General features: G+C 49.8%; 1 long non-coding RNA gene across 1 annotated transcript in view; it reads left to right on the top strand.

The window, feature by feature from the left end:
• The first annotated feature begins 9,727 nt into the window (after positions 1-9,727).
• Positions 9,728-15,509, top strand: part of LOC102484697 (uncharacterized) — a 17,053-nt gene continuing 11,271 nt past the window's right edge. The window contains exons 1-2 of the long non-coding RNA XR_336426.2: positions 9,728-10,017; positions 14,662-14,861. This is a non-coding gene — a long non-coding RNA (uncharacterized LOC102484697). The remainder of the gene's footprint in view (positions 10,018-14,661; positions 14,862-15,509) is intronic.

Genomic DNA, 15,509 nt, shown 5'->3' with positions numbered 1-15,509 from the left:
GTCACGCTGCAATCCCTTCTCTTCTTTTCCTTTCAGAAGGACATGCACGCACACACATTTCTCCAGTTGCCAGGTCCAGGTTCCAACCACATATTTGGCCACGTGGGATCCAGCTGCCTTAACCACCAGGCCTTGGAGCTGACCTGAGTTTTCATCTAGTTTTTTTTTTTTTTCTTAGAATTATTTTATTTAACTTTATTTAGTTAGTTTTGACCAGAGAGGGACAGTGAGAGAGAGAGAGAGAGAGAGTGAGAAAGAAGCTGCCAGGTCCAGGACTTGAACCATAGTCAGCCATGTGGAAGTCTAGCACCCTTAACCACCACGCCACCTGCCGGCCCTAGCCTTCATCTAGTTTTAAAAGGAGACCATTGGGGGCCAGCAGGTGGCATGGAGGTTAAGGGTGCTGGATTACTATATGGCCAACCATGATTCGAGTCTCAGACCTTGCAACTTGCTTTCTCGCTTTCCTTTCTCTCTCTCTCTCTGTCTTTCTCTGGTCAAATTTAAAAATTAATAATAGCAAATAGAATTAAATAAATAATTCTTAAAAATAAAAAACAAAGGAGAGCATTGATACTCAGTAAGCAATTGCTAGAAGGATGAATGAGTCCCAGGGTCACCTAGTGGCATGGTGGTTAAAGTGGCTGCATCCCACATGGCTGAGCCATCAGTTTGAGACCTGGGCCCAGTGGCCTGGAAAACCCACTGAGTGCATGTGTGTGCCCAAAAATCCTAAGAGGAAAATGAGGAGAGATGACTGGGGAATGGCCATCCCTATAGGGGTGATTTCTCTCCTCTCTCTCTCTCTCTGCTGAGGTCATGTGCCCTGCAGCAAATTATTAAAAAAAAAATCTTTTAACACCTTATTTCCCCATCCTCTATCAGATTAAATCATCAGTCATTTAGCAAGAGCTTCAGACACAGCAGGGATGTCCTGATAGGGATTGGGAAAACTCGGAAGTGAGGTGCTAGCTTGGAGTTCTGGCCTAGACATTAGATCACAGCAGGCTCCCTGGGTTGCTTGGGAAGGTCTCAAGGCATTGGGCACCTGGCATCACAGGGGGGCTCAAGACAGGTGTCCTGAGAAAAAAAGAGGGAACATGCTAGTGTTTTTAACACCAAAGATACTTTGCCTACTTCATGCTTGAGAGTGAGGTTTACCATTCTTGAATGTATTATGGGTAGAAAGAAAGAGACGCTAGTGATTGTTTGGGGCCTTTACTGAGCCAGTCAAGTCCCCTAAAGCAATGAGAAGAGTCCATTATCAAACAAGGTAAAATGTATGTGTCCATAACTGAAATTCAGTTCCACCCTTGTAGCTCATAAGGACATTTTCTATAAATGTAACCTGAATTTCTAGCATCTCCTGGGCGTAAATCCAGGTCTTGCCAGCCCCTCTGACCACAGCAGTAAACAGCAGTGAAAATACTTGCTGTTTGACCGTGTGCTAGTTGCCCAGGGCTGCTGCTCCTGAGTGTCTTCGTCAGTAAGTTGGCGATAATGATACCCATTGTGCTAGGTTAAATGAGAAACGTTAGTGTCTGCTGTCAGTGACAGCACCTATTACTATAGCAATCACTCTGTATGTGTTGTATAACTATAAAGCTGCTCCAAGGATCGGGAAGGCAATGTAATCAAATAGAAAGGCAGGCCGGCAGAGGCAATAGGGAGTGGTGAGGACTGTGGTAAATTGGAGAATCTTCGTACGTCCAAGGAGAATAGCAGCTCCTCAACTTCAGCCATTGGCTAAAGAGCAAGAACTCAGAACAGTGTTGTCTGACTTGTCCAGAAATGTTAGGAATCCTAATTTAAATAAAAGTGAACTTACTTAAGTGAATAATAAAGTTAACAAAATACTCTCAATTCAATTCAAAGAAAAACACTGCAAACAATAACACAAAACTCACACTACCATGGATCACACAAAATGAGGTCTAGAGCCAAGCAAGTCTGAGGACAGCTATAAGGAAGCTTCTCAAAGGCCAGGCTATTCTGGGAAGTCAGATTTGCCCCACAGACAAGACTGACAGGCCATGAAAGGCCATGAAGTCAGCCCCAAAGGAAGAGCTCCAAATAGGATCTGTGAAATGGCAGCATTGTCAGAACATCATACCGCAGCCTCCCTCAGGGAGGATTCTGAAGAGGACAGTGGCGATTTCATGTCATGTGCAGGGCGGTTACTCCAAAACAATAGCCTTGTACACAGCCAGCTCAGGAAGTGGGCTCCTGGCTGCCAGAGGGTGTTTCCCAGCAGCTCTTAAGGGAGGGTGATACCACGATTGGCCACTGGGGGTCTCTCTCATACAAATGATGGCTGTACTGTCCTTGCCAAGGAAATGGCAGCCGGAGGGCATCAGGCCAGGGCAGGCATAGGTGGGAAGATGGCTGCAGCTGGGCAGCTCTCGGCAGAGACAGGACTACCTGTTAGGCGTCTACAGAACCCGAACTCAGCTTTTAGGGGACAGCACTGCTGCCAGCCCGGCAGCCTGTCAAAGCAGTCTTTTCTGTGCACAGAAAGCCCTTGAAGACATGCTCTGTACCCAAGCTCATGAGAACCTGAGGAGTTTCTGTACGAGGTGGGTCCAGCTACTATCCACGCGAACGTCTCTCAGACCTCGCACCAAAGCCCTGCTGCTGCTTCCTGGGGCCGAACAACATGTATATTCCAGATTGCAGTTTGCACGGGCTGCCCCAGCAGGAGCATTTTCATCTGGTCGGAGCCCTGGTGTACCTGTCAGAGATCTGGCTGTGGGCTCCGGTCCTGCCACTCATTCGCGGTATGACCTTAGCCAAGCCTTAGCTTTTCTGGTTCCCAGTTTCTTCATCTGTGAAATGGAGCTAATACGAGCAATGGGTTTGAAATGGAAATGTTGGTACGTGAAACACTGGCTGACATGTGTGAGTTATTCACATCACTGCTTTGGATCAGGACTTGGGAAACACTTTCTTCTCTCAAGGGCCAGGAAGTAAATATTCCTGACTTTGTTAGTCCGATGGTCTTTATCTCAACTAGTTAAACTTGCTATTGTGGCATAAAAATAACCACGGAAAATTCATATTCAGATTAGCGTGGCCATGTTCCAATAAAATCTTATTTTACAAAAACAGGCAGGGGGCTGAATTTGGCTCATAGACTGTTCTTTGGCCTCTCTTATCAGTGAGCTAATACTTATTTTTACCTTTCTTTAAAAAAAAATTGCTATAGGGTGTGTGTACTCACCAGGCATAGAGAGAGAGAGAGAGAGAGAGAGAGAGAGAGAGAGAGGAGAAAGTGAGAAATCACTCCCCAGGGGAGATGACCACACAGTAATCTCGTCTCCTCCATTCTCCTCTGAGGATTTTGGGCACGCATGCTCATGTGCCTGGCATGTTTTTCAGGTCACCGCGTCTGGGACTCGAGCTGTATAATCGGCCATGTGAGATCCAGCCACCATGACTGGCCCCAATTATTACCTTTCTAAAGGGTTGTAAGAAATAAAACAAAGAAGAATAGGTGGTGGAGCCCAAACTCACAAGTCTGAAGAATTTACCATCCAACTCTTCGTAGAAGCTGGCCGACCCCTGCTCTAGAGATCTTAGGGAAGTCTTAGCGGGAAACGGCCAGTTCTTTCCCTGAGTGCTGTGGAACCACCCAGCTCCGAGGGCCAGTCCATGTGACAACGCATGGAGCTCTGCGCCGAGGCGGAAAGGGGAACACAGCCTCCTCGTTCTCCTTTTAGTTGTCTATTTTGGATGGGCCTTATGAAAGAGGTTCAGAGAAGCTTCTACCAGAAAAATGAACCAATAATTAAGTGAAAGGGCCTTTCATCTCCTGAATTGTTTCTAGTATGTGAAGCTGTGCTTTCGTCTGGAACTTCTGAGTTCTCTGTGACCTTGAAGTTCTGAGTCATGAGAGGGACTGGGAATCCTCCCCATGTGAGGGGTCGAAGGGCTCCAACACAGAGATGCAGAGACCTGCCCCTGGAGCGAGGACAGTTGTTCTTTGCTCTGGATCCAGCCACGTAAACAAGCAGAGGCCTCAGAGTAGTAGCCTTTGAGGACAGGAAAGGGAAAGCCTGACTGAGGGAAGCAATTCGTGCTGGGGAAATTAATGTCCATGGCGATGCCTTAAGTGGAGTGTTATGGTTTGGATAATGGTCTGCCCCCCCAAAGGTGCACGTGTTGGAATTCGGTCCTGGGTGATGGCGTTTATGAGGTAGGGCCTAGTGGGCAGTGGTCAGATCATGGAGGCAGCACGCAGGAGTCAGCACGCAGTGGTCAGATCATGGAGGCAGCACGCTGCCTCATGAAAAGCCCAGTGAGTTCTAGCTCATACGAGAAAGTGTTAGCTCTCTCAAATGTGGGTTCTTAGTGTAGTTTTCATTTGTTTTTGCCATAGGGAATGTGCACTTGCCAGAGAGAGACAGAGAGAAGAGAGAGATGGAGGGCGAGAAATCACCCCCCAGGGAAGATGGCCACACTGCAATCCCTTCTCCTCCATTCTCCTCTCAGGATATTGGGCACGCACGTGTGTGTGCGCACACACACACACACACACACACACACAGACGGCCATCATGTTTTTCAGGCTACCGGATCTGGGACTCAAACCTGCCGAGTTGGCCATGGAGATCTAGCACCTTAACCACCACACCGCCTGCGGGCCCGAGCTTGTGTCATTCTAAATGAGAGAGCTGCCCATTGCTTTTGCTGCGCCCTTGCTATCTTCTCAGCTCCTGTGGGATATGTTGTGACACAGGCCAGCCTGATGTCGACTTTCTAGTCACCAGAATCATGACTTAAGTAAGCCTCTATTTTTATAACTTCTCCCTGTCTTAGGTGTTTCTGTAAGCAACTCAACAATGAGCTAAGGCATGGAGGAGGCCTGGAAGACTACGTCCTTGGAAGTGAGTGAGTGAGTGAGTGAGCACTGGGCAGCCAAGGCGGTGTGTAGGGGGTGCTGGCCCTGCTTTTGTTCTTTCTGTCCCCTTCACCACCTCTTCTCTCACTGACTTGAGATGAGACGCTGGTAGGTAAGCAATGACTGCCCACCCCAGGAAGTGCCCTTGCCCACCACTAGGAAGCCGTGTTCCCTCCTGGGAGTGTTATGGTCTAAGCAGTTCAGGACAACCCTGGTGCCGCTCAGATCCGGCAGGGCTCAGGCATCTTCCGTGCTGGTCTCCAGCAGTGCTGGGTCTCTTAGAGGACTCTGCCGTTTATTACTTTCTGTGGACTAAAAAGAAGACAATATAGCAAACGTAAAAAACAAGAACATGTAAGAAAGAAAATACACAGAACAATTTTTGACTCAACCCCATCTGATTGGTTCAGGAAACAATTATTCATTGAGCACCTACTATGTGCCAGGCCCTGTTCTCGGTTGGGGTTGGGATATAGCAGTGAAGAAATAGAAGTCCCTGTACTCTGGAGCGTAGATTCTGGTCAGGGAGTCGGCCAATAAGGCCGAGGGGTAGAGGCTGATGGGACCGGGCACCATTTATGATAGGGTAGCCAGAAAAAGAGGAAGTAAAGTACATGGGCATTTGGGGAAACATGTTTTAGGCAGAAAAAAAAAATTAAAAGCCAGGAAGTGTCCAGGTGTTGGGTGAGAGCGTGCTTGGTAGGTTCGGGGATCTGAAGAGAGCAGATGTCTGCAGATGAGTCCGAGGGCAGCCGGGGTGGGGACATGCGGGACTCGGAGGGCATGCTAAGGACCTTGGGTTGCTTTTGAGGGAAATGGAAATCCAATGTAAAGCCTTAAATAGAAGACTGGCCTTGTGTTTTGAAATCATCACTCGGGACACTGTGGAAAAGAGACGGGCTGGAGTAGGAACTGCCAGTGTGGGAGCTGGGAAGCCAGTCAAGAGGTCGCTGCATCAGCAAAACAGCTGTCAAAGCAGAGCTGCCCTGGGCGAGGCAGGTGTGGAGGTGCAGAGAGGACCTTTCCTCTCAGTTGGAGGTTCCGCTGTGGAACCCCAGGGTGCACAGTTTGAGAGCTCTGGGTTAGAGGGTCTCTAAGAGCCCTTCCAGCTCTGGGCTCTTGAGCTCTCCTGACCCTGCTTGCAAGGTGGTTTTAGGCCTGGATCTGATTCTGTGGTGCTAGGCTGATTCTCTACTGCCCAAGCCTCTTGGTTTAAGGTCTCGGCAGGAGAAATATTTTGAAAATCACAATTTGAATGTGGCCAGCCCTGTGCAGGGTTTATAATGATGAGGAAGATAAGGCATATGCCCCAGGAAACTCACTGGCTGGGATGGGGACCAGGAAAGCACACACATGGCCCAAGTCGAAGGCCTCAGGGGTCCCTGGCCCCCTCTTGTCTTGTCTTTTCCCCCTTTCCTGGTTCCCAAACCATGCCGGTCAGGAGGTCATCCGAGGATCTCTGACTGCTCCTTCAAAGATTCTCATTCAGCTGGCTCAGGGTGGTCTGAAAAGCTCCTGGGAGAAACTGAAGCCTGTTGGATTGGGAACCATGGCAACCTCCCAGTCTCAGCCACCTTAAGTCCACCGGCCTGGCCCCCATTGGGATTAACTCCTCATTGTCTCAGGAAATCTTGCCTGGGCTGAGCTATTGGTCTGTGAGACCTTCTCGTGGCCTGAACTGCCTTGAGAATACAACCAACCCTGATGACAATGTCCTTAGAAGGCACAGGGATCTGGTGGAGGGAGAACCTCAGCTGGTGGAAAAGAGTATGGGGGACAGGCAGAGTGAGTGCCTGGGACTCCATGACTCATCCCAGTGCCTGAGGAAAACCAGCTATCCCCAAACAGAGCGAGAGAAAGGAAGGAAGGAAGAAGAGAGGAGAGGAGGAGGGGGCACTGAATCTTGTGTGGACGAAGAGTCATTTTCTCTAAGTTACCAGGAAGAAAAAAATGTCAGCAAAACCAGACCAAGAGCCATCAGCTAAAGAGATTTTTCTGAGTCAGACTTCTTTTCTGGAAGCTGTGAACTTTATTTTCCAGCAGCCATTAATCTAATAGTAAGCCCCTTAACCTTCCTAATTGTTCTTTTCCAGTGTCAGCTGCTTTCATATTAACCTTTCAATCTTTTCCATAATGCAGTTACCTCCAACTCCAGCCGGACCTGATTCAGGAGCTGCGGTTGGCCCAGAACTTTCCACCCTCTTGGCCACACTCCCTTCCTCTGCAACCTGCTGGCTTTCTGAAGGTGCTGCCGGAGAGTCCCCTGAGTGTGCTGTTCAGCGCCTGGCTCTGGGCTGAGCGGAGCCTGAGGGACACATTTTGCCAACCTGACCTGGCGCCTCGGTGCTGCTGGGCTGCAGTGACTTCAATTATTTCAGATAGAGGCTGCCAGCGGGAGGCCACTAGGCCAGTCCCCGCCTGCCAGGGCTGATCAGCTTCAGGCCATTTCTGTGGCTGAGTGTTTGAGCTTGTTTTCCTTCTCTCAGGAGAATTCATTGAAATCGTTTCTCTGGAAAAGACAAAGCTGGCCCGGACACAGCAGGAACATGTGGTGACTGCCTGCCTTGGGTTCCTGCTGTCCCCGTGAGGACTGGCCGGCTGTGAAGCTAGCCCGGTGGGTCTATCTCCAAAACGGCCACCCAGAAGTAGCCCTGGGATGCCAGCCACATGGCCTGAGTTCCAATCCTGGCCTCTGCTCCCAGCAGTGAGGGGCAGTTTGGGGCAGGGCTTTGGACTCCTTGGGCAGTTGCTAAGTAATGGAAGCAGGGAGGGCCGGGCAAGGCCTTTTGCTCCATGAAGACGCCAGCGGGGCACTTCTTTCCTTTGTAGCCGGGGTAGAAAGCTATGAAGACGGCCGGGTGGTGTATCAGACTGGATCCACACAGGAGGGGTCCCGGGTTTGCATCTCAGGACCTTTCTAAGTGCTTCCGGTGCACACATGTCCTGGGCTGTCTGGAGCTGGATCACATAATGGAGGCCCTGTTGGGACCAGCAGTTAGCGTAATGGCTATGTCGCTGAACTCCCATGTGGCCAACCGTGGTTTGAGTCCTGGCTGATTAAAGTCCCGTGGCTTAAACTCACACCAGGCGTGCGTGCGTGCGTGCCCAAGATCCAGAGAGGAGAATGGAGGAGAAGGGATTGCAGTGTGGCCATCCCCCCTTGGGGGTGATTTCTCGCTTTCTATCTCTCTGTCTCTCTCTGTCTTTCTGGCGAGTGCATGCGCCCTACAGCAAAAACTTCTCCTCCCCCAAAAAAAGTTAAAGAAATTAAAAAAAAAAAAAAAAGAACGGAGGCCCTGTGGAGGGTTCCCCCTCCCCCCAACTCCTGTCTCTCATGGAGGCAATGAAAGGATAGGCTTGAAAGAAAAAGAGAGTGAGAAGGGAGGGAAGGATGAAGGGAAAGGTCTACAATATTCTCTACCCAGTTCTTCATTTCTGGGCCAGCTGGGTGGCATAGGGGTTAAGGTGGCTGAATCCCACATGGCCGACTCAGTGGTAACTTGAAAAACACGCCGGGTGTATGTGTGCATGTGTTCCCAAAATCTGGGAGGAGAATGAAGACGGGATTGTGGCGTGGCCATTCCCTGACCCTCCCCATTCCCCCCACTGCCCCGGGGAGCGTGATTTCTCACTCTCTCCCCGGTGAGCACATGCCTTATATCTTTTTAAAATTTAGCAATTTTTTAAAGAAATAAAATGCTGTTTAGTTAAAAATAAAAAAATCAAATCCTCATTTCTTGGGGAATGGAAGCCCCGGCCATAGGCCAGGCTGCAGCATTCAGAGGCAGAAGGACTTCTCCAGGCTTCCCTGCTCGTCCTCCTGGGCAGGATGAGGAGATCAAGGTTGTCTTTGCAGCCGGGCACTGGGGTGGCGAGGCAGGGGCTGAGTGGGATGTGGGCAGCTTCTTCATGGCGTGTCCCAACAGAGGCCCTTCCTCTAGCCACCAAAGACCAGGGCCAGCTCTTCCCACGCCTTCCTGCCTGGGCTCCAGCGCCCCTGTTGGGTGGTTAGCCAGCCTGGTGTTTATTTTGTGCTTTGCCTGGTAAGGGACCCCCATGCAGCACCCCTGCTCCCTCCCTCACCCTGCACTCAAACAGCCCAGAGGGTGGGAAAAGGCAAGGCCAGCCCCTCCGTGCCCACGGCTCTCTCAGCTGGGCACGTGCACACGCAGAAGCTCACCTCCCTGCCCCACACCACAGCCTCTTCTCAGTGTCACAGACACAGGGGCCCTTTTCCCAGTGGGTGAGGTGTGGATGAGTGAAGTCTCACACAGACATGCACACGCGCGCACGCGCACGCACACACACAGAGATACATACAACTGTGAGTAGGAAGAGGGGATAGAGACCTTTGTGGCCTAGAAAGGTCAGTCACTAGCTCGTCACCCAGCCATGGTGCTATGTGCTGCCCAGATGCTATGTTCCGCAGGCTGGGACCACACAGGAGGTCCAGGTTTGGTTCCTTGTCCATCCTGAAGGCCGGGCACGGTGGTGTGTGTCTGTAATCCCAGCGGCTGGCTGAGGCAGGAGGATTATGTGCTTGAGGCTGTCCTGAGCAATGTAGCAAGACTATCTAAGACACTTCAGGCCTAGTGGGGCACACCTGTAATCCCAGTTGGAGGTGGAGGCAGGAGGATTGTGACACAGTGAGACCCTGTCTTTAAAAAGAAGAAAAAAATGACCCTCAGGATTCCTGCAACACCTCCCTGCTTGTCCACCCTCCCCTCCCCACCCCACCCCCACTTTGCTTCTCTCCTGCCAGGCCTGCTGCCTGGGGTGGTGCCTTCGTTGCCATAACAACCAATTGTTCTGTCACAGAGACAAGATCCTGACTCCAGGTGGGTTATGAACAGAAGAAACATAGGAAACCACTAAGCAACAGAGATCTAGATTTCCAGCAAGTGTCCCTGCTAATGAAGAAGAGGAAATTCACCAACTAGAAGATAGATGAAACAGTGATGAGTGAAAGCGAAATTTTCCATGAGGCACCAGCTGTTAGTTAAAAACAACAGTGACAAGCTAATAGGTTGGACAAGAATGATGCTGGCAAGGACAACCCAGAACTGCTCCTGTCAGTCTGCAGATCACCTGCAATGGCATGGCTGGGCAGGCGCAATGTAAGTTTGGCTTTTTTTTTTCTTTTAGTGAGGTTTTTGCTATAGAGCACGTGTGCTCTCCAGAAAGACAGAGAGACACAGAGAGACAGAAAGCGAGAAATTACTGGGATGGCCACACCGCAATCCCTTCTCCTCCATTGTCCTCTCAGGATCTTGGGCATGCACGCACACACACTCGGCATGAGTTTAAGCCACTGGGTCCGGGACTCAAACTGTGGTTGACTACATGGGAATCCAGCGACATAGCCATTACACCAACTGCTGGTCCCCACCCCTAATGCTTTTATGGGAAAAGCTGCACCACTGAGGTTGTGAATCGGGCAGGACCTAATGGGACGCGTGCATCCGGGCACACATTCCAGGAGGACTCCCCAGGGCTAACTGGGGGATAGTACCCCAAGCACAAACTTCACTGCTAAGAGAGAATTGGGGACAAGACAGTCTGAATTACGAAGCGCATGGTTACTCTACAGGCAGGACAGAGGCGGAGCTGCAGGCAGGGAACCAGAGTCCAGGTCAGTCGGAGCCAGTTACTCACGCTCTTGAACAGCAAACCCGGAGCAAGGCCTTCCCAAGCTCGGTCCTCATGGTGTAGATGGGTGGCTGGCTCTTCCATCTTGCTCTGTGTTCTGCCTCCGCGCGCATGCTTTAAGTACGAAACTGTGAACGCCAGATGGATCTGAGGTGTGGAATGTTTTCAGTGGGTAAACCAAGACCATCGACCCACCATGTCCACCAATGAAATTTGTGCTTGTTCGATTCGTCATCACCAAACACCTGCTATGTGACATTCACAAAGTTAGATAGCACAAACCAAGGTAAGAAGTGATGGCATCTTTGAGGCCCTCACGGGTTGGGGAACAGTCAGGCACATGCTCAGACCTGCAGGCCCACGCTGGCACTCAGGTGTGGGCAGAGCCCACTGGGCCTAAAGAGGACATCTCTGGATGCCCCAAGTGGGGCAGCGTGGCAGCGGGAGACAGCCTCAGAGAGGAGAAAGGCACGCTGTGTGGAGGGGTGGTGCTGCAGAGGCCCCACATGCCCCAGGGGCCTGGGGAGCATGGGGAGGGTTGGCGGACATGCCGTGTGAGGGTGGTGCTCTCACATCAGCATTCTTCTCAAAGATCTCGAGGTAGCAGACCACACAGGGAAGAAGGGGAAGTAAGTTAAAGGAAAAGAAAACAGGCCAGATCCCAGGAGAGAAGCAATCAGGCGATTTGTGAAGGCAAATCCTCAGCTAGAGGAGGTTAATGGAGATGTCAATGACCCGGGTGTTCAGGCCTTCCTCACCGAGACCCTGGGGTGCAGCTGAGAGATGGACTCGTGGGGAGGAGCTGGGAAGGAGCATGCCAAGTTTGGAAAAGACAGGGACTGAGGATGCCGGGAAGCCCGACCACTCAGCTGGGCCCCAGAACATGGTGGGCAGGGTGCTTTACCCTCCCTGAAACTGGCAGAGGGCTGGAGGCCTGGGTTCAGTGCAGAGCAATGTCAGTCTCCTGAAACACCCAGGAAGGTCCAGGGGGTGGATTACAGGCAACGGTGCAGAGATGATCTCGGCCAGAGACAACTCCCTGTCTGTGAGCTTTTTATGCCTTTCCTCTTACCACCATCGCAGCAAGCACGTCCACAGGCTCTCCTAAAACCTAACCGGTAGTCGATCAATATGTATTCCCCAGCAACTACTTGGTGTTATTCATTACTCTAAGAATTCTCAGGGCTTGACAGAGGCATTGTTCGTGCCCAGGAGGGGTTTAGAAGACAGCTGGGAGTTTACTTACGTGTGTGAAAGTTTATATGAGCAATTATATCCTGTTGAAGGGCTCAGCCAGGAGCGCGAGCAGAGAGGATTAGAGGAGAGACAGAGAGAGAACCCAGCACAATCTCTTGGGACTGCTTGATCAGGAGGAAGTCTCCATGGAGAAACTGGAATTCGTGTGTCTTGAAAGACGGGTAGATGGAGAGAAAGGGGTCAGAGCACAGATGTGTTTGGGAGTGATGAAGCTTGTGGAACACACATTCAGCAGTGGCTGCTAGACAGCTCTGGTCTTGGAGGAAGCCTGGGCACCAGCAGGAAAGAGGCTCTCTTTTGACATTGGAAATACACTTCAACTTCAATCAGCGCAGATTCAGGTCTGAATCCTGGATCTGCCGCATCGTAGCCAGATAGGCCTGGGTAACATCCTTACCTTCTGCATGCCTAATTTGTCTCATCTGTAAAATGAGAGTGGGGGTAAATGTCTATCTGAAAGGGCTGCTGGAGAAATGGAATTAAATGTGACAACAGGTAAAATCTCTCCAGGGATACTGGTCCCCTTGACCTTTCCTGGCTCATCAGAATGCTTTATTTAAAACCAAAGGAAGCAGGGCCAGCAGGTGGCATGGTGGTTAAGGGTGCTGGACTCCCACATGGCTGGCCATGGTTCGAATCTTGGACCTGGCAGTTTGCTCTTTCACTTTCTCTCTCTCTCCCTTGCTCTGTCCCTCTCTGGTCAAAATAAAATAAATAAATAAAGTTAGATAAAATAATTCTTTTTCTTTTTTTTGGAGAAGTTTTCGCTATAGGGCATGTGTGCTTGCCAGACAGACAGAGAGAGACATAGAGACAGAAAGCGAGAAATCACCCCCCAGGGGGGATGGTCACGCCGCAATCCCTTCTCCTCCATTCTCCTCTTGGGATCTTGGGCACGCATGCACACGTGCCCGGCGTGAGTTTTAAGCCATCGGGTCCGGGACACGAACCGCAGTCGACTACGTGGGAGTCCAGCGACATAGCCATTATGCTAACTGCTGGTTCCCAATAAAATAATTCTTTAAAGAAAAACAAAACCAAAGGAAATATTCTAGAAGTCCTCTGAGTGCCCTTGCAGAAGTAAATATACAGATTGATCAGTGGGGAAAAAAAATATGTTTTTCTCCATCCTGTGGGGTGAGTTGACCATGCACACTTGTCTCCGGATGTTTGACTTCCTGAATCTTCCCTGAACAATGCCATCTCTGTCCTGGCACTCCTGGCAAGCAGTCCCATGGGGCCCAGGTTCTCATCACATGTTCTTTTCCTGGAGTGAGTCACTAGAGAATTGGGCTGTAGTCATAACCTTCACCAGCTGAGGGAGGTGAAAGTGGATTGGAATGAACACAAACACAGCACACCTCCGTGCTTAATGTTTCCTTCCACGCTCATTTTGCCCCAGGCCTTAACCTTGCAACTCTAAAAAGTAGGGTCCCATAATGAATGGGTAAGCTGAATGACCGCTTGTAGTCCACAAACAAAGGGCATTTCAACAGCCCAGGGTCTGAGACCTTATCTATTCCAATCCAATCAAGCCAGTTAGAAATTGGAGGGGGAATGACCACCTGCATGGTCCCAATGGAAAATTAGAAAAGCCGTGTTGTCATTCCTCAGGAAATGTGATAATAGGCAGAGAAAGGGAAAATCTAAATAACTGATGGAAAGATGTGAAGAATTTAAACTTTGAGGACTGACTGCATGTCTTCCTTGGGTTGCATAAGAATTAATTTTATGATGACAAGCATTAAATGATCAGCTGCACATAAATCCACATGTATCCCTGACATCCTCTTCTTTCCCCAAATTAGATGTGACCTTGGGATCTAAAGGTGTCATTACCAGGGGCAGCCAGAGTGCTGGTGCAGGAAAATAGCAGACTGAGAAACGGGGCAGTCTACGTCCCATCCGACACCTGCTGTGTGGCATCGGGCAAGCCGACTGGCTTCTCCGGGGTGGAGGTTCTTCATCTGAAAAATGAGTATTTTGTCTAGGATATTTTGTTTTTGAGAGGTTTTTGCTATAGGGTTCATGCTCTTGCCAGAAAGACAGAGAGACAGAAAGCGAGAAATCACCCCCCAGGGGGAATGGCCACACCACAATCCCTTCTCCTCCATTCTCCTCTCGGGATCTTGGGCACACACGCACACACACCCAGAGTGAGTTTAAGCCACTGGATTTGGGACTCGAACTGCAGTCGACTACATGGGAGTCCAGCAACATAGCCATTACGCCAACGGCTGGTTCCTGTCTAGGTTATTTCAAGTTTACTTTCAAATACTTCCACCTTTCCCCCACCCAAAGTTTTTATTTTCATGACCACTCAAATTTAAAGTCTTAAAATAAATAAGGGATATAGGTGAGTAGATGGCGTAATGGTTCCATTGCTGGACTCCCACATGGCCGATCACAGTTCGAGTCCCAGACCCAGTGGCCTGAAAATCACTCTGGGTGTGGGTGCATGTGTGCCCAAGATTCCAGGAGGAGAATGGAGGAGGGGATTGCAGCGGTGTCATCCTCCCTGGGGGGTGATTTCTCACTTTCCCTCTCACTGTCTCTGTCTCTCTCTCCCCAGTGAGCTCATGCATTCTAAGCCAAAAACCTTTTTAAAAAAATAAATAAGGAATATATGACAGCAATTTTTTTTGTATCACTCTATTATCTCTTGTAGTTCCTCAAAACAAGCCCAGAAGGGAGTCTGTTTGGGTGGGAGTCTTAGACCTACTGTTTTATATTCAAGTGACGTCTGCAACAGGAGTGGTGTAAATGGTCACCCCAGCTTTCCAAATGCAAGCCAGCAGGCCACTCCATGAGCTGTTCACCTTTAGATTCAATTCCCAACTGGTTCTTTTCCACAGAGCTCCAGCCGAGCACTGCAATTCTGCCCTACCAGTATCCACTGCATGTCACCCATGCGACAGGCTCCAGTGCTAGTGCTTTGAGCAAGCAAGCACGACCCCAGCCCTGCAGAAGCTCAGACTCTGGTAGGGGACACAAAAATACGTCATGTGGAGTCAGCCTGATACAGACATGAAGTCTTAGGACAACACTTAAGAAGGTGAGTCAATCTAGTTTGAGTAAAGCTCCACGCAAGACAATGCTTTTGCACTGAGCTGTGTGAGATGGGTAGGATTTCGGCAGGCTGCCACAAAGGAAGAGCATGCAATACAGAGGGAAGAGCCAGAGAAGGGCACCAAGGCAGAAAAGGGCAAGTTGTATTAAAAAATGGCAGATAGCCCTTTTCTTCTGGACCTTTAAGCATCTGAGATTAGAAATTTAGGCAAAAATCTATTAATAGAAAGTCTTGAACCATCAGGTGGTCCAGAGGTTAAGAAAGCTGGATACCACATGCCCAACTGTGAGGTTTGATTCTTGGACCTCACAGCTTGAAAAATACACTGGATGCGGGTTCATGTGTGTCCAAAATCCCAAGAGGAGAGTGAAGGAAAAGAAGAGATTGTGGGTGGCCATCCCCCCTAAGGATAATTTCTCTATCTGGCAAGTGCACGCATCTTATAGCAAAAAAAAAAAAAAAAAAAGAAAAGAAAAGAAAAAAAAATTGTGTGTGTGTGTGTGTGTGTGTGTGCATATCTCCAAAAAAGTTTGGACTTTGGTGCAAAACAGGGAAACCATGGTTATCCTTGAGCAGGGACGTATCATGCGGGGACTTGCGCCTTAGGAAGAGTAACCTGTCAGCAGAAAGACT

This window comes from Tupaia chinensis, unplaced genomic scaffold (assembly GCF_000334495.1).
Source record: "Tupaia chinensis unplaced genomic scaffold, TupChi_1.0 Scaffold138517_1, whole genome shotgun sequence".
Taxonomy (NCBI): domain Eukaryota; kingdom Metazoa; phylum Chordata; class Mammalia; order Scandentia; family Tupaiidae; genus Tupaia; species Tupaia belangeri.
The sequence above is the reverse complement of the archived record's forward strand: the minus strand, read 5'-3'. Positions and strand labels throughout refer to the sequence as shown.